This window comes from Wolffia australiana, chromosome 16 (genome assembly GCF_029677425.1).
Source record: "Wolffia australiana isolate 7733 chromosome 16, ASM2967742v1".
Lineage (NCBI taxonomy): Eukaryota > Viridiplantae > Streptophyta > Magnoliopsida > Alismatales > Araceae > Wolffia > Wolffia australiana.
Window position 1 is genome coordinate 12812504 of NC_135850.1, and position 18157 is coordinate 12830660.

Genomic DNA, 18157 nt, shown 5'->3' on the forward strand with positions numbered 1-18157 from the left:
GCATATAGAGTTTTTAACAAAAGAACTTTAATTGTTGAGGAGTCTATACATGTTAAGTTTTTTGAAATGAGAGTTGATAGGAAGGTGATTGAGAATGAGGTTATTGTTCATGAATCAATATCAGATGAATCAGATTCATCAGATAATCATGACGATCAATTAGGAGGAAAAGATGACAACAATAATTCTCTTCCTCGGCCAATTAAGGTTGTCAAAAGTCATCCACTTGAAAATATAATTGGGAATCTAGATGAGGGTGTTAGAACTAGGTCTCGTATTATTGAGGACATGCATATTGCTTTTACCTCACAAATAGAGCCTAAAAAGGTGGATGAAGCTCTTATGATAGAAGAATGGATCCTTTCAATGCAGGAAGAGTTGGTTCAATTTGAAAGAAACCATGTATGGGATTTGGTTCCAAGGCCAAATGGTCATAATGTTATTGGAACTAAATGGATTTTTAAAAACAAAGTCAATGGACTCGTAGTTAGAAATAAGTCTAGGTTAGTTGCGCAAGGATATGTTCGGGAAAAAGGCATTGATTATGAAGAGACATATGCACCTGTTGCTAGAATGGATGCCATTCGTCTTCTTTTATCCTATGCATGTGCAAATGATTTTAAGCTCTTCCAAATGGATGTCAAAATTGCATTCTTAAATGGAATAGTTAAAGAAGAGGTATATGTAGAACAACCTCCAGGGTTTGAAAATGAGAAGCACCCGGATTGGGTGTATAAACTGAATAAGGCATTGTATGGACTCAAACAAGCACCTAGGCTTGGTATGACAAACTAAGTACTTTCCTTACTGATCATGGATATGTTAGAGGTAAATCTGATACTACTCTTTTTATTAAGAAAAAGAATAAGGATATGATAGTAGTTCAGATTTATGTTAATGACATAATTTTTGGATCAAATAATGAGTTACTATGTCAAACCTTTGCCCAGGAAATGCAAAGTGAGTTTGAAATGAGTATGATGGGAGAGTTGAATTACTTTCTTGGATTGCAAATTAAACAAACCCAAAAGGGGATATGTGTTTCACAAGAAAAATATGTGAAAGATATGCTTAAAAATTTTAACTTCTCTGAGCTAAAGTCTAAAACTACACCTATGGGGAGTGTGGTTACTTTAGACAAAGATGAAAAAGGTAAGAGGGTTAATCAAAAACTATATAGAGGAATGATTGGCTCTCTTTTATATCTCACTGCAAGTAGACCTGACATCTTATTTAGTGTTTGTCTTTGTGCTAGATTTCAAAGTGATCCTAAAGAATCACATCTCACAGCAGTTGAAAGAATTTTTAAATATCTTATTGGATCTGCGGATTTAGGTATTTGGTTTCCTAAAAATAATGAAATATCAGTCAAAGCTTATTGTGATTCTGACTTTGCTGGTTGTCGAGTTGAAAGGAAAAGTACAAGTGGGTCATGTCTCTTTGTTAATGGGTGTCTTGTTTCCTGGAGTTCTAAAAAACAAAATTCAGTAGCACTATCCACAGCTGAAGCTGAGTATATTTCTGGTGGTGTATGTGTAGCTCAAGTCATGTGGATAAAGAATCAACTTGAAGATTATGGTATTTCCTATTCAAAAATTCCTGTTTTTTGTGATAAGACTAGTGCAATTAATATTTCAAGTAATCCTGTAGTTAGTCTAGGACAAAACACATTGAAATTAAACATCATTTTATTCGTGATCATGTTAGTAAAGGCAGTATTGAATTGAAGTTTATTAACACTTCAAATCAAATTGCTGACATATTTACAAAACCAATATCTGGGGAAAGGTTTAACTTTCTACTCAGAGAACTTGGTTTGATGAAATCTAGTGATGCATGCTGATCAAGAGGTGATTGAATGATTTAAACAAAATACGATTTGTTTTGTGGAGGAGGAAAATTATTCCGAATTCACTTGATATTTTTGGTAAATGATGACTGGAGGGCAGAGCCATTTTTGTTATTTCTTTGTTTTTCGTACTATCAAATATATATATATATATATATTATTTTTAATTTTTTTCTCATTGAGGTACATGTTGAATTAAGTTTTTTTTATTTATTTTTTATTTTCTTTTACAGTCACCATCAATTTTTTATATGGTATCCTTATTGGTATCAACGACTAGGTATACTCTTTTTATTTAGAAAGGTGCAATACCTAGTCGTTGATCACCAATCAACGTGGGAACCAACATAATCTGCATTTGTATAAACTCCCAAATGAAGTCCACCTTGATGATTGAACTGAAGGCCAAGTCCAATGGTACCCTTGAGATATCAAAGTACATGGTTGCCAAAAAGCCTTTGACAGATCTTTGCATCATGCATAAAATTGGCTCAAAGTATCCATTGCATAGGGAATATCGGGGTGAGTGTGCATTATATATACCAGCTTGCCAACCAATCTTTTATACCTCCCTTGATCAACAGACTCCTCATGCTCTGCTATATATAGCTGCTGATTCACTTCTATAGGAGTGGTAAAGGGTTGTGAGTCCTCCTTCCCAAGCTCATGAAGAAGGTCAGTTATATATTTCCGTTGGCAAAGAAAAGTACCAGGGAGAAGAATGTGACCTCAATACATAGGAAGTAACAAAGTGGTCAAAGGTGTTTGATGTCAAATTCACCACCATTTAATAGGTGTGAATGATAAATCCTGACCCAAGTCTTGAACAAGGCAACAAAGAGATTGAAGTTTAACACTAAGGCGTGGAACATGGAAGATATGGGTAGCCGTAATGTGGGAGGAAAGCTGAACACATCCCACCCTGGCAACGATGCGCAGGTGACCACATGCAGTTTTAAATTAATTAGAACTAGGAGAGGTTGTGTAGGTGAGAAAACAATGTGAGTCAAGGGACATATGGGCTGTGGCACCCGAGTCAATGATCCATTGCACTCAAGATGATAATGGAGAGAAAGTGATAGGGCTTATCCTTGATGAGCAAGCGACATAGATCCCATCACATTGGACTGAATTAGGCAGCAAAGTTGGTGAATTTCCTTCAATCAAAGATGATCTCCCATAGTAGATGATGCATCAGCCATTGTTGATTGAAGTGGCATAGAAGGAGAGGTGGTGACTTGCACAGATATCGGAATGTTGTGAGTATTCTTGCACTACAGCTTGTAGCAAGTCACCTTAGTATGACCACATTTCTCTTAATAGTTGCATGACTAGGTGGCACTAATTTCAGGACCGGGGAGCCGCAATCAATTTTTTCACTGTGGAAAATGTCACATTGGTTGACCCTCCCTGAATAACTGTAGGACAACATCTCCCAATATGTTAAAGAGCTATTGCATCCGCTGGTTCTGTGTGAACAAGGTGAAGAAGATCCTCTTCTATTTACATAATATGAAGAGCTTCCTTATAAGTGGGAATTTTCTCGCGATGGATAAGTTGACTATGTAGGGACTCATACCCATGAGGAACTTGAAAACCCAGAGTTGAACAACATATCCATGATCCATAGAGTTAGGATCACAAGGCATGTAGTGATCCTACTCGCCCCATAGAGAAGTAAATTTGTTGCTAAACTCCATGACAAACCTTGGACCAAATTTGTGAAGTGATGAGATCATATATAATGACCAAGTTGTTCTTCTTGGAATGAGACTCTGGATCAGCATCCCAAATTTATTTGGCAGAGTTGAGGGACAATAATTCACCAGCGACGTGAGGACTGATGATGTCAAATATCCAAAGGTGAACAATACCCTCCACATCAAGCCAATGATCATAACCAAGAGCATTAGGAAGTGGCAGATCTTTCAAAAGCTGTTTCATAAGCCTTCATTTCAAGGAAATTTGCATGTATGACACCACTGGAGAAGATTCAGTCCCATAAAACAAAATTCAAAAGGAATGTGAGGCAAAGGATTGTGCCAGTTATCAGAGGTGAGGCAAAGTTCAGGTGTTAATAGAGTAGAAGGCATTGGTAGAAGGATGGCAGTTGATGTAGTGGAGTCATCGATGGCCATTACATAACACATCAGAGATGTTGGCCAGCTATGCAGATGATGCAATGCCAGGCATCATGACGATTATGTCGGATCTAGGGCCAAAAAAGCCAAAACGAGTGGAGACAAAGCCAGAATGAGCGGATATGCCAAAAACAAGTCTTGGGATGATGAAAGTGGCCTGATCAAAGACGAAGCCAAAGGTGCCACCAGGAAGACGAAAGGAAGACTTCCAGATATGAAGAAAGACTCCAAGATCTGGCTTTGATATCATGAAAAAATCAAGAATTGAATTCTGTGACCCTCATTATGCCACATTACATTGTATTTGTAGGAAGGAGGAGACCGAATGCGAAATGGGCCCATTATCATCAGTCATTACAAGGAGATATTAGAAATAAGAGAAGAAGCCCGTTCAACTAGTAGCAATTTAAGAATTTGTTTTACTCTTTAGATTTATCGATGTAGAATAACTTTTAACTCTCTTACCTTCAGCCTTGCGCCATGCCAGACCGATAGACAATAGGGATCACGGCCCATCAAGTCACTATATTAAGAAAATACAGAGAAAATACAGTTGAGCTTCTAGTCGACAAGGCCTGAATCCTGCATCATAACAGGCCAATTTTTATGTTATGTTTTAAATTTGACTGTCTGATCTTTGTAAGGAGATCAGACAATCTCACACAACTTAATGTTTTACCTTTTTGTTGGCAGGCCCTAATGTTTTGGGAGCCATCAACGAGGATGATGAAGCCATTGATAGACCCAAAATGTGTCATATAATCATACATATTTAAAACTCATTTTGGGATCATTTTGTGTGTATTATCTTTAATTTTATAAGAATTCTTCATTTCATGAACTAAATAAAGCAAGTGATAAAAAATGCCATTTGAATGCATGATCTACATACTCAAGAATTTCTTAGTAAAAATATATTTAAGAAATTTTCAATTTTCTAATGTTCTGTTTAGCATCCTATATATGTTGTTGCAAGGGATAAATTGAAGAAATAAATAATAGAAAAAATTAATAAAGACAGAAATAAAAAAGAATTTCTAAAAAATATTGCATCAGCTCCCAAGCCAGCCATAAGCAGGCAAGTGCGAGCGCTCAAGCCCGGCCGCAATTGGCGAGGGGCAGTGCCCGGTAGGCAAGCCCAGCCAGCCACTCAAAGAACAAGCCAAGGCCCATTCAGACCCAGAGATAAAGTATAAGTCCACAGTACACAAGAAAGGTATGGTGTCTTAATTCAATAAGAGAGAGTTGTCGACATTTATCTACTGCCACTATTTTTAGAAATTTTTACTACGGGATTTAGAATCCCACAAATTGGCAAGAATGTGATCGCGGCCCAATGGGTCGCAATCTAAAGAAAAAAGGAAGTAAAATTGAGATCGGGCTTCGAGCCCACCTGGCCCAAAGCACGTATCTCTTTGGGCTTATTGAAAGATATGGATATGATCTCACCTGTCTGATCTTCTTTAATAATATCGGATGGTGAGATCTGGTCATCTTATTTAATATATTTTTATTCTTTTTTTCGAGTGCTTTGATTGGTTGTTGGGCGTTGACGCACATTGTGAAACCCTCGGCAGGTGAGTCAAATGAAGGAAGTTGACGACGCAGCTGACGTGGACACCAACGGAACATGGTGACATGGCACAAGAGGGGTACACCAATATGGATGGGTCCACGGCTGTGATTTAATCGCAACTGTCGACCCAAATAACAGAAGGATTGGATGGCAATCTCATCCTTTGTCACCCCTGGCCATCCTCCTTGTCTGCCGGCCAGCGGAGAGCACCGATGAGGGGACCACAGGCTGGTCCAATGCCCCCTTGGAGAGCCGTTGCTCCATTCATGTCTCTTTGAGGGGTCGAGAGAGTCTCTCTCGACCTTTTAAAGAGAGATTTTGAAACCCAAATTCTGGTATCTTGCGACCATAAGCCTCACGGGGACGGGGATCCCTTCCGGCAGTGACGAGAGTAGGAAGAGGTCATGAAAACCTCCTTCCTACTCAAGAAGCTCTGGGCGGCGGCGCAAGAAGACAGAGCGTCCCTGGATTCGCACCCGGACGGATGACAATAACGAGGGAAACCATAAACTGAAGTTAGGCGACAGCGATCGGCGCTACCACTCTTCGCTTCGAATCAGGGTGATTCAGGTAAATTCATGAATCTCTATGGTTGAATGGTATATTTTCCTTCATTTGGATGTTTTATTTTTATTTCAATCTAGACAGAGATTAAGTGTTTTTCTTAAAATTTGGCTACGCGACTTTTATTGGGTATTTCATTGAAACCTTACGTGTTCTATAAAGATTTTTTTATTTATACAAGTTCAATTTATCAACTTTATAAAAAATTTAAAAAATATCAATCCCTCTTATGTCAGGCATTCTGTGGAACACCTTACGAGCGTTTGACAGAAGTATCCCCTTATCTTCATTTTCTACTATAAGTAGACCTATATAAAATTTATTCAAAGCATATAAAATTTAAATTCCATTCTAACATTAACAAATTCTGTTCTGACCTTCCATCAAGCACCCTGAGTGTTTGAGAAGCACTTATCAATTTATATATGTTTCTCATTACTAATCTTATAAAGTTGATGTATATACATTTACATAGGCCTCTCAAAGGCATTTTGTCCAATACCTCTCATGTTTCGAAGGAATTGCCTCTATTATTTTCTATTTTCTAATCTAAAAATATATATAAAAAAATATACATAATCTGACTCTTTCGGGCATTCTGTCAAACTCCTCACGAGCGTTCAACATGACAACTCGTCTTTACCCGATTTTCTACTATAATCTATATAATACATAAAAACATATAAAATTATATAATTAGACGTCTCCCTTATTTCAACGTGCTCTCAAGCATTTGGTCGAACACCTCTCTGGTGTTCGAGTAAACCAACTAGTACCTCTAAATTTTGATGCTAGAAAAATCTGTAGAAAATATAAAGAAAATATATATACATATATATCACTATATAGAAGGTACTGAACACATAAATCTGTCTTATAACTAACTTCTAGTAATAGTATTAGTCATCCTTAAAATTCTTATTAATATGTTTACTTTCTCTTAACTTTCTTATCTCTTATTACTATAACTTTTATTCCTCTTCTCAATTTTTAGTACCACTATCACTGGATTCTACTCAAATTCTCATAGAGCTTACCAATAGTTAAGTAGGTAACTCTTTGCCTTTATTCATTAAACGTCTTATTAAAATTCCCTACTTACATCATCCTTCTAACTAATAATTTTCATCCCTTACTACATCTATTATTTCTTTACTGTTTCTAGTATCTCTAAGAATATATAGATAATATAATACTCTATCACTTGTTAGTTATTCATCGTCCCCTACACTCACTATCTCATTAATAGTTTTACTATCATAATCCCTTAACTAGCAACTCAAATATTCAATATCTCTCTAAAGGCCAGTCCGTGTGGATACAACCTTACTCCAACTATACAGTTGAGTGAGTTATACTTTTATGAAATTTATTTAATAGTAGGCAAATTAAACTTACAACGATAATTACAATTTATTATGCAATTCAGCCTCCATTAAATTGGCGCCATTGCCAGGGACTGGCGTCCCTAAGAGTGATTTGATTCTTTTAAGTTATTACCTTTTCACAAACATAAAAAAAAACTCTACACTTACTTGCAATTTCTTAAAATTACTTGCACTTACTTGGTATTCCTTGAGATTACTTGCACTTACTTGCTTGAGATTACTCGCACTTACTTGGTTTTACTATCATTATTATTTGTCATTGTCTGTATTCTATTAAAATTAGCGGAAGAAACTTGATTGAGAATAGGTAAATTATTCACATATCTTTATTTATTTTGACTATTATTTTCGTCCAATTGGGATAAGACGCCCTAAAATTTTAGTGCAGAAGGAAAATGAAAATCAAGTAAGTGAACATTTTTATTTTCTGTTATTATTCATTTTTATTGCTTTTACTTTGATATCAATAACTATTTTTGCAGACATAAAAATGCAAGTATGTTCTTCAACATTTTATTCCTATTCAGATTATATAAGTTGCATTTATCATGGTAGAGATTAAAACAATAAAGAAGTAGACCCCTTTATCAAACCTTTAGCAAACCTAGGCGTTTATTATTTAGAATTGATAGGTTACACTTTTATTGGAAGGTAACCTCATCAAGATGAAACATTATCTGATTACGTGGTGCAAGGAGATCCTCTTCATACGTCGGTTGACTGTGTACGAACGGCCGGAGATCATTACATAACCCACTGGTAGAGTCATTTCACTTACCTTCCAAAAAAGAGGATATTTTATCCCACGAATATAGCTCATCAACAACAGATAGATTCATCATGGCTGCGGGCGAGCACGGGAACGAAAGGATGTTGAAGGATCATTCGACCCCTTTTCAATATAGGCCTATCACCACAGTGCATGCATCAATTGGTGAAAGGATAAACTTTATGATAGACTCTCATACTATTAGCCTATTACCTGTCTTCTTGGGGAAGACTACAGAAGACCCCTACCAATTGATCGAAGACCTCTCTGGGGTATGTGAGATGAACAACAAGCAATATGCTCCATTAAAGATAGTCAAGATGAGATTATTTTTACTCACTTTGAGAGATAGAGCAAAAGAGTGGTTTAGGAATATGTCCACTGAGTTGAAGTCTTGGGAGGAAATAGAGCAAGATTTCTTGAAGAAATTCTGCCCTATTGGGAAAACAAAGATGAACCGAAAGGCTATTAGAGATTTTCATCAAGAATTGGGAGAGACATTCAATGAGGCATGGGAGAGATTGAGGGAGAACATCAGAACTTATGCTCACCATGGTGTGCCAAAACACAATATTGTACAACTATTCTATGAAGGATTGAACCATCATGACAGGCTGATGTTTGGATGCCGCAAATGGAGGAGCATTTATGAGCAAGTATGATGTTGAAGCCTTAGAGCTCATAGAGTTTGTAGCAGAAAATAGTGAGCAGCATGTTGCACTCACCTACCTAACAAGATGATTACCCCTGGAAGAGGAGGCATCATAGATACAAAACTTGTCCAGACAAACATGATGATGGACAAAATAGATAAATTAGTAGACTCTTAAAAAGTATTGGTGGAAAGATTAACTCAACCTAGTAACCCTCAAAGACGGGGGGTGCAAGTTAGTCGAGAGGTACCACTCTCGTGCATGGCCAATACCAATCTAGAGCATGATAAATGTGATGCTCAAGCTGAACAAGACATGATGGCAGTTCAATAGCAAAACCGCTGCACACATGAAAATAGACAAGGTCAACCATTTAGACCCTCATACCATAATGGATATAACAATATCACTACTCGTTATGCTTCCCAACCCAATAACGGTTACTGGTAAGGGCAAAAGAGGGGCCTTGGGCAGTTTCAGCGGTGCCAATTTGATGGAAGCAAATCGCGTAATAAATTTTAATTGTTGTTGTAAATTTAATTTGCCTACAATAAAATAAATTTAATGAAATATATAACTCACTCAACCGATTAAGGTCCTCTCCACACGGATTGGCCTTTAGAGATGTTTTTTAATGATTGAGTTTTAGATAATAAGCTATAATAATAATACTAAAGGTAGTAATTATAAGAATAAATTAGTAGCAAGTAGATAGAACGGTTGGAGAATAAGAGAAATAGAGGATAGAATAAGTAATTATCTATTTATAATATAAATATGTGGTTAGATAAGTATAGAGAGATATTAAGAGGGAATAAAGGGATTACTAGAGGTAATGAGGGAGTAAATATATATATATATATAACTGCTTATAATTTCAGAGAATATCTTATATATGTATAATACTTTATAGCTAATATATCTATTGAAATACGTTTTATAATTTTTTATAGTAAAAAATAAGGGCTTAAGGGACAGTTCTGTTGAACGCCCTTGAAGTGTTCCACAGAATGCCTGATAGAATATTGAAACAGAATATATTTATATTTTTTATATGTTTTTTTATATTTCATATCAAAGTAGGCAAATTAAATTTACAACAACAATTACAATTTATTAAGCAATTTTCCCTCCATCATCCACCAAATAAATTAACTAGAGGGAGGGAGTGCTGATGGCACTATGCAGACTAGGCACACATACATACATTGGAAATCATGGGATCCAGTGCCGCAGTTCAATCACGGCCATTGGACCCAAATGAGGAGATTGGGATATTAGGGGTAAACCTATTCTTCTCCACCCTAGGCTGTCATTCTCGTTGGCCAGCACGCAGTGTCTGACGATGAGGGTGACTGCAAACCAATACAGTGGTTACGGGAGAGCTGTTGGGTACAATTAATGGGTATCTCTCATCGCAGGAACAAATACCCTTTTACAGCTTGAGGTTGATGTTTCAGAGTCTTGACATCTATGCCATGACTCAATAGACTTGGGAAGGCTCCGACGAAGGTTCAGGGAGATGACGCGTTGTGTAATCACGAAGGAGAGGAATAGGGAAAGTTGCATACCAAAGTTGGAAGCGGCAATCCAACATGTTTTAATCAAATCAGGGCAGATATGGTACTTTTCCTCTATTCAGCTGGACGAAAATTAGCTTATGAACATCTTGGATTGAGTAGGCTTCAATTTGATGCGAGGAGGAAGTGAACGCATTGTGATTTCTTGCTGTGGTCTCTTTGAGGCATTTTGTCAAACACCTATTGGGCATTGACCAATCTAGCTTGTTTCCTTGATTTATTCAATTATGCTTTTGATTTAATTTGATTAAAATATAAAAAATATTTATCAAATATATAAGCTCACATAACTGAGTTATATTAGTCTGTACCCCTTACTAGCCATATAATAATACAAATACACATTTCCTAAGTCATGCTAGGCTCGTCTATCTTCTTTCAGTCTCTCCCTTTATACCCACATTCTTGAACTCTTCAAAACTTAAATAAAATATATTGCATCCGTACCCCTCTAAATCTTAACTATTATCATATATAAATCTTTCTCCACTCTGTTAATCTTCATCTGATTTAATAACATCTTCGTTAACTATCATTAATATTATTATCCCCTTTGTTATTCATGTCATCTCTTATATCCTAGTAAAATAAATATTACTATTGATTAAACCAATACATCTTAATCATTACTACATCTACATACCCTACCTAACATACAATCCAAGTATTAATTAAAATCAATAATAAGTAATTAAAAACATTATCTACAAGAACAGTTCAATATTAATCTCTTCATATTATCGTCCTGCGTTATGCTTAAACGCTAAAGATAATTATGGTACTACCTATATATACTATCATCCTTAATTATAATACCAATAGCCTACTTCCAAACAACTTATTATATCCATAAAACTATTAACCATGAAATTTAATATAAATAATATCATATATTATCCAGTCTCACTAAGGCCATCCACTTTGACATATTATTACACGTTATATTGACTTGTCACTTCTTGTAATTAGTTTATCCCATATACTAATCGCTTATTTTCAACCCTTTCACTCTCTTTACTAGAATTACTTGTCTCTAATATTATATTATTATCCCAAATCCTAACTAAATCATTAGACTCGTTTGTAAAGGCCAGTCCCAATGGATACAAACTTGCCCTTACTATACATACGTGAGCAAGCTTTCAATAAGTGCACATTTAATTTTATTTGGGTAAATTAAATCACAACGACACTAAAATTAACATTGTATTTTGCCTCTATCAGGGTAATAGATGAAATTCATCTTCTAGTGTTCTTTGAGGCCATATCCTTCTTTTTCTTTTCCATATAACAACCATATTGCACATCTTATACTTGGACATATCAACCAAGGATTTTCATATTTTTTATTCGAAACCTTTATCCTTTAAATTCTTGACCAAGTGAAGTAGTTTACAAAAGATGACCTGAACCTTTTTCATGTTATGATTAATAACGAACTATTAATATGAGTCATGAAGCCATTGAATGAAGATATCAACATCAACTTAAAGCAGTAAATATTCTCCAAGTAGAGGTTACATCATAGTTCCTTCAATAATCTTCAATGTATTATTGCAGGTAGAAGATCCCTCAACTATGCAACTCTTGAATAGACTTTTGATTTTTTGAATCTAAAAGTTGTATTCCACTTGTCAAATGTAATCATATAATTTTCATGGCCTTGGGTTTGGTATCTAGTAGCATGTTGCGTGTGTGCAACATTGAAGCATCTTGAAGTGAAGAACCTAACTAAGTATACTTGAAGACTATCATCAAGAACTTAAGCATGTTATACATTTCTAACTTAAAAAACAACTCGCATCAAATATGCCATGTTGTGGGTAACATGATGGTGCGCGTTTGTAAGATGTTATATCAATAATGTCATGGGGAATTTTAGGAGAGGTTCTATGCATCGGTAATAATCCCACTAAAATTACTATTCTATATAACCCTCATGTGTACGAAGGCACATACGCCAATGTTCTTCTTAATTATGATCAGAAACTCAACAACCATATAATACCCATTATATGTTTTACTAATCATACTATATTGACGAGCACCCATCTCATGGGATTTGTAACCTATCATCATATAAGATCCTGCTTTAGTCACTAATGCTCATGAGGCTTGGGCAACGCTCTACCTATCAATGATTTTGGCATGGGCAATAACCTGTGTTACATGTCGCCAATAGATTTGGGTACAACCCTTGAGTTCGCTCAAATAAACTAAATTGTTTCTCTACCCCAGCCTTGTCTTCTACACTAGTACTTTTATGGCGAGGACGCCAACACACCACCATCGGACGCGTCGCCACGGTCAACCGAAGTCAACGTCTCCGCCACAGATATGCCGCCACAGTCAACCGACGTCATCACTCCCGCTACGAGCATGCCACAATCGTCTCTGCTACGCACGTCTCCAGGCTCGCACGTCAACACTCCCGCTATGGACACGCCACAACCGTCTCCGCTACGCACGTCTCCACGCACGCACGTTCCTTCACGCATCATGACACATCACCAACGGCAGATCAACAACTGCCCCTTGGCGTGACACGAAGCACGTCTCGTCTATAATTTCTCATCTTTAAGTTGTATTTTCTCTTTCATCCAAGGCCTATATGTATAGGCAATTGTTTCACGAAACAGTTAGGCAGTCATATTTCAAGAATTGAGTTTTGTTTAACTCTTCTTGGAGGACTGCCCAAGCCTCCCTATCTCTCCAGTACTAGCGCCGCCGCCACCGCCATTGCCGCCTCGCGTCGTCAGCCTTCCACCCCTCGTTCTTCCTCTCTCTCTCTCACACTCTCCCTCTCTCTCTCTCACACTCTCCCTCTCTCTCTCTCTACCGCCCTCCCAGGACTGCCGCACAAGGCCGCCTAGGCCGCCCCTGCCAGGGCCGCCCCGGACCGTCCCAAGCCACCCCTGCCAAGGCCGCCCAAGGCCAGCCCTAGACTGCCCCAACAGGGCAGCTCCAGGCCATCCCAGGCTGCTCCTGCCAGGGCCACCCAAGGCCGCCCCAACAGGGCAGCCCTAGGCGGTCCCAGGCCACCCAAGACCAGCCCTAGGCCGCCCCTGGCCGTCCCAGGCTTCCCCTGCCAGGGCCGCCCAAAGCCAGCCCTACGCCTCCCCAGCAGGGCAGCCCCAGGCCGTCCCAGGCCGCCCCTGCCAAGGCCGCCCAAGGCCACCCCCAGGTCGCCCCAACAGGGCAGCCCTAGGCCGCCCAGGCCTCCCCAATAGGGCAGCCCCAGGCCGCCCCAACATGGCAGCCCCAGGCCTCCCCAGCCAGGGTCGCCCAGGTCTGCCCCTAGGGCACCCGCTTGGGCTGCCCAAAGGCCGCCCAGGCCGCCCCACAAGAACCACCCAAGATCGCCTCGGCGCACGCTTGTGCCACTGACGCCAGCCATCATCAACGCTGTCCGACGCTTCGAGCCGCGCGCTCTCCGCGCGCTCAGCCCCCACGTGCGCTGCTCCACGCGCTTCATGCGCTCCCCACACCCTACGCACGTTTCGCGCTCGCAGATATCTGCCTACGCCTGAATCTGCGACCACGACATCAACTCACTACCAGAGCCGCTCAACGCCCGGAACATCCAGATCTTCTCGTCCAGTGGGCCGGTCAACGCCTGAACCGTCCAGTCTCATCATGAATCAGAATTCCCCGTAGCCTCTTCACGCACTACGATGCTAAGCTACGCCTGAACTCTTTGGTGTCGCCGTGTTCTTCGTCCAGTATTCCACGAGAAGTTTCCACCGCCGTCGGATTAGATTTGGTTTGGATTTCCCCACTTTCTCCCGTTCTTTCGAGAGTCTCCTTGGCGACGCGAATTCGGGTATTCATTTTGGTGCTTAGGCATCGTCACGGTGGGTGAAGACAGTATTTCCGCCCTCGACAAGGGTCGGAGCTGTACCACCAGTTTTTCATTGGTTTTAAAGTCCGAATCCGACCGTGTGTATTTCTGTGGGCTGTTTTATCCCTCCTGTACCCAACCCATCCACCGTCGTCCATCCATCCGTAACCTTCTCCGTGTTCCAGTCATTCGTTCCTTAGTCGTTCTACGTCATACTTAGTCCCTCCAGAACATACAGGCTTGAAATATGCTCAACCAAAACAACTTAAATAGCTTCACTCTTGCACTACAGCTCAGATTTTAATTCAGGAACTTAATTTTGGTCTCTACTAACATGAAACAAACACTATGTGATATCTCATGTTAGATGTGCCTTCTTCTAGGACATATGAACATTACAATAGTTGTCATGTACTAAGAGGATGTTTCTATCTTGATAATCGTTCATACTCAAATTTCTAGTACAAACATCTCTCAATATTAGACAATCATATGTGCGGGATCGTACACTAGGTCCCTCAACATACTGATGGCTTTAATCTTCATCTAACATTCCCCAAAAAATATTACATACTGAAAAACAAATAAAATCTGCAATACACATAAATCTTAATCATATTGAACTAAATTTTCAATATTCCAAAATTTAAATTTCAAAGATTAGAACCATGCTAAATAAATCAGCAACGATAAAAATAACTCAAACTGGCAATAAAATTTACAAAAATTAATAAGTTAACTGCTACAATAGTTCACAGAATTGTTTTAAAACACCTGCTTTCCATATGCCTAGTTAATTTATTTACTTCTAAGAACTTACCTCTTTATTTTTATAGATCATTATAAATAAAATACACATTTTTCCTTAATTTCATAACATTTCAACCATTTTAAATAGATTAATTTTTATAAATTTTATTTTTTTCAAAATTTAACTTAATTTAATTCAATTGAAATAATGGGAAACATTTATTTCCAATTCTATTTATTATTTATTTTAAATTAAATAATTTTATTTGTATTTATTTTTTAAAAGTATATATTATAACTTTCCTATTTTTATAAAATTTTAGAAAATTCATTTAGTTTCCGGAACAGATTATTGCTAACATATTTAAGTCGTCTAATTTCTCTCATTATTACAGAAATTGGGCCACAAGGATACTGAGTGTCCTTGGTCCTTGAAAGGTCCGGCGTTTAATTCCTACCCACATTAAAAGAATGCATTTTCTTTCACGTTAAAAGCCGGGGGATCCTTTTAGTGGCAACATGTCACAAATACTCAATTCTAGGTCCCACTAGTGACTTGGCAGGAGCCAATAAATTTGTTTTTATAGAGGCAAACATGTGTGTCTTAAAGAGTATCTTGACATGATTTCAATGATATTGTCTTTATTTTTAGTGAGATATAATTCATGGATAAATTGGACCATAATGCTAAATACAAACAGTTTATTAGGATTTTTACAAATTTTAAAGGCCTATTAATTCTCATTCAATTTATGTTTTAAACATTATTAATTTTCATGCGTTTAAATACCATTTTGAAATAGTTATTTGATATATTGAAGAGATAAATTCAAATTTTAAAAAGGACAAAGTCGTGTGTTCTAGTTCTAGTGGCTGAGTCAGAAGCTAGGTGTAATAGAGCAGAAGCCAGCCGCATGCATGGGAGCACAAAGCACTTAGGCCCTCACGCAGTCAGCTAGCAACATCCCACAGCCAGAAGTGGCGCAAGGCTGAACCAACAGAAGAGCCCCAAAAATGGCTGAAATGGGAAACATAGCAAGAAGGCTTACATCATTAAAAGCCTATAGAACAAACAGAGAAACCTAGTAAACAAGTGTGATAATATGCATTTATATCGTATTTCACCATATTTGAGGCCTGATTCTCATGACTATGATGCATGTTATCATTATGTTCTAATACTTTCAACTTTATTGTCCCATTTTACTTAAGTCCTAACTTTGAAGCTAATTTAAGGTCAATTATATATTTTATTCATGCTGAAATTTTTAAGGTTAAACCATTTGAAAATAACCACATTTTTTTAGTTTAGTTATCTCAGGACATTACAATCATTAAATTTGTCCTAGTTTAACTTTTCAAGTCAAACTAGTAATTCCTGTAAATTAATCAACTTCCTATCTTATTATTTATTTCAGGTTGCATGAGTTTATAAAATATTAAAATTAGAAACAAATGGACTAAATTTCATTACAAATACCATATAAATTAAAAGATACAAATTTTCTAAGTTATATTATTTCTTTTTGGATTTTAGTAATTTTTAAGGTCTATAAATTAAAATCAATTAAAGGCTTGAGGCTGTGGCAGAGCTGATGTGGCAGCAATGATGTGGAGGCATTCCATTTAATGGGCACACCTACATGGCCTCGACCAATCGCTGATATTGAACAATGTGGCCAACAAGAGCAAAAAAATTTTGTTTCATAATAACATGAAAGAAACATCATTTTATACATGTTCAAAAATGTAAATATTTCCATATGTGATTAGAATTTTAGTGCTCTATGCAGGTAAACAGGGAAGCATTGGATGAAGATAATGATCAATACATTCACCCCACTATGGACTCCACAATGTGCAGGATATGGCATCTCCCGTGCTGCCTTGTGGCATCATCTCGTCCATCCTAGTTTATTCAAAACTAAGCATGGCTGATATCTCTCACATTCATATGAGTTTATTTAAGTTTTTTTATTTTCACGATAAAGATACCTCGGAGATCCTACATGGATTATTCCTTTCGTAAAGCATTCAGTGATTTGGATTATATACTTGATGATGCACGTCCTGATTCAAAATCTTGTCAATCCATCAAAAGAAGAGGGAGAATTGTTGCCAACTCGTCAGCGTACTACAGAAGCAAAAAATGTGGAGGAGCTTCAAAGTTGATTTAAGGATTAAGTTTTGGGGGTTTTGGGTTGCTTTTGATATATAATAAACTAAAGCTACCATTGGATTAAAAAATAGAGATTTTGATTGAATCCTCATTGTTGGAAACTCAAGTTCACCTCAAATGTATTGCCATAACTTTGGGCCTATTTTCTCACTTGTTACAGAACCAAATTTCAAGTTCAATTGATTTGGCTTCAAGTACTATTTTCATTGACATATACCAATAGAAATACTTTTTTTATTTTAGTGCACCAATAGTCATTTGACTACTACATTCTCATGCAAGTCACTTAAGGTGTGGAATTGCAAGATCCATATATAAACCTTGAATATCAAAATTGCATAATGTTTCTATTGTGGGAATCCTCTATTCATCTGTTTTCAATCCATAACTCAGCCATTCAATTCAGAGTTCAATGGCTTCCTCCATTTTTTCACTTTGATTAGTATCCTTAATTGGGTGATCTTCAAATCCTTCACTTGAAATAATCATTGTAATTTTATACCATCTTAAACAAACTTTCATATATATATATATATATATATATATATATATATATATATATTATAATTATCCTTTATCTCCATAGTTTCTGAAAGTATAACTTTTGTAATTTTTTGTTCCCATTTTGATCCTCAATTTAATCAAAGTCAATGGGTTGGTTAAAGTCAACCCCCTGAACTGTTCATTCATTTTTCATCTTATTTTAAAAATATAAAAATACCTCTTATAGTCCTTACATTATCCTCTTTCTAAAAATAGAAAACCAAAAAATCCCCCTTAAAACTTAATAATTTGACTTGATGAATGCACTGGCATGAGTTGACTTTAGCAATGACTTTTAACACAATTTTGATCAGTTTTGACTGA

The 18157-nt window shown here is 37.3% G+C and overlaps 1 non-coding gene and 1 pseudogene across 1 annotated transcript; one reads left to right on the forward strand and one right to left on the reverse strand.

The window, feature by feature from the left end:
• The first annotated feature begins 1084 nt into the window (after nucleotides 1-1084).
• LOC144713962 (secreted RxLR effector protein 161-like) lies at nucleotides 1085-2017 on the forward strand (annotated as a pseudogene).
• Nucleotides 2018-8739: 6722 nt separating this feature from the next.
• LOC144714071 (small nucleolar RNA R71) lies at nucleotides 8740-8846 on the reverse strand. Its single transcript, XR_013584231.1, has one exon. It is a non-coding gene; the product is annotated as a small nucleolar RNA R71 (small nucleolar RNA).
• Nucleotides 8847-18157: the final 9311 nt, after the last annotated feature.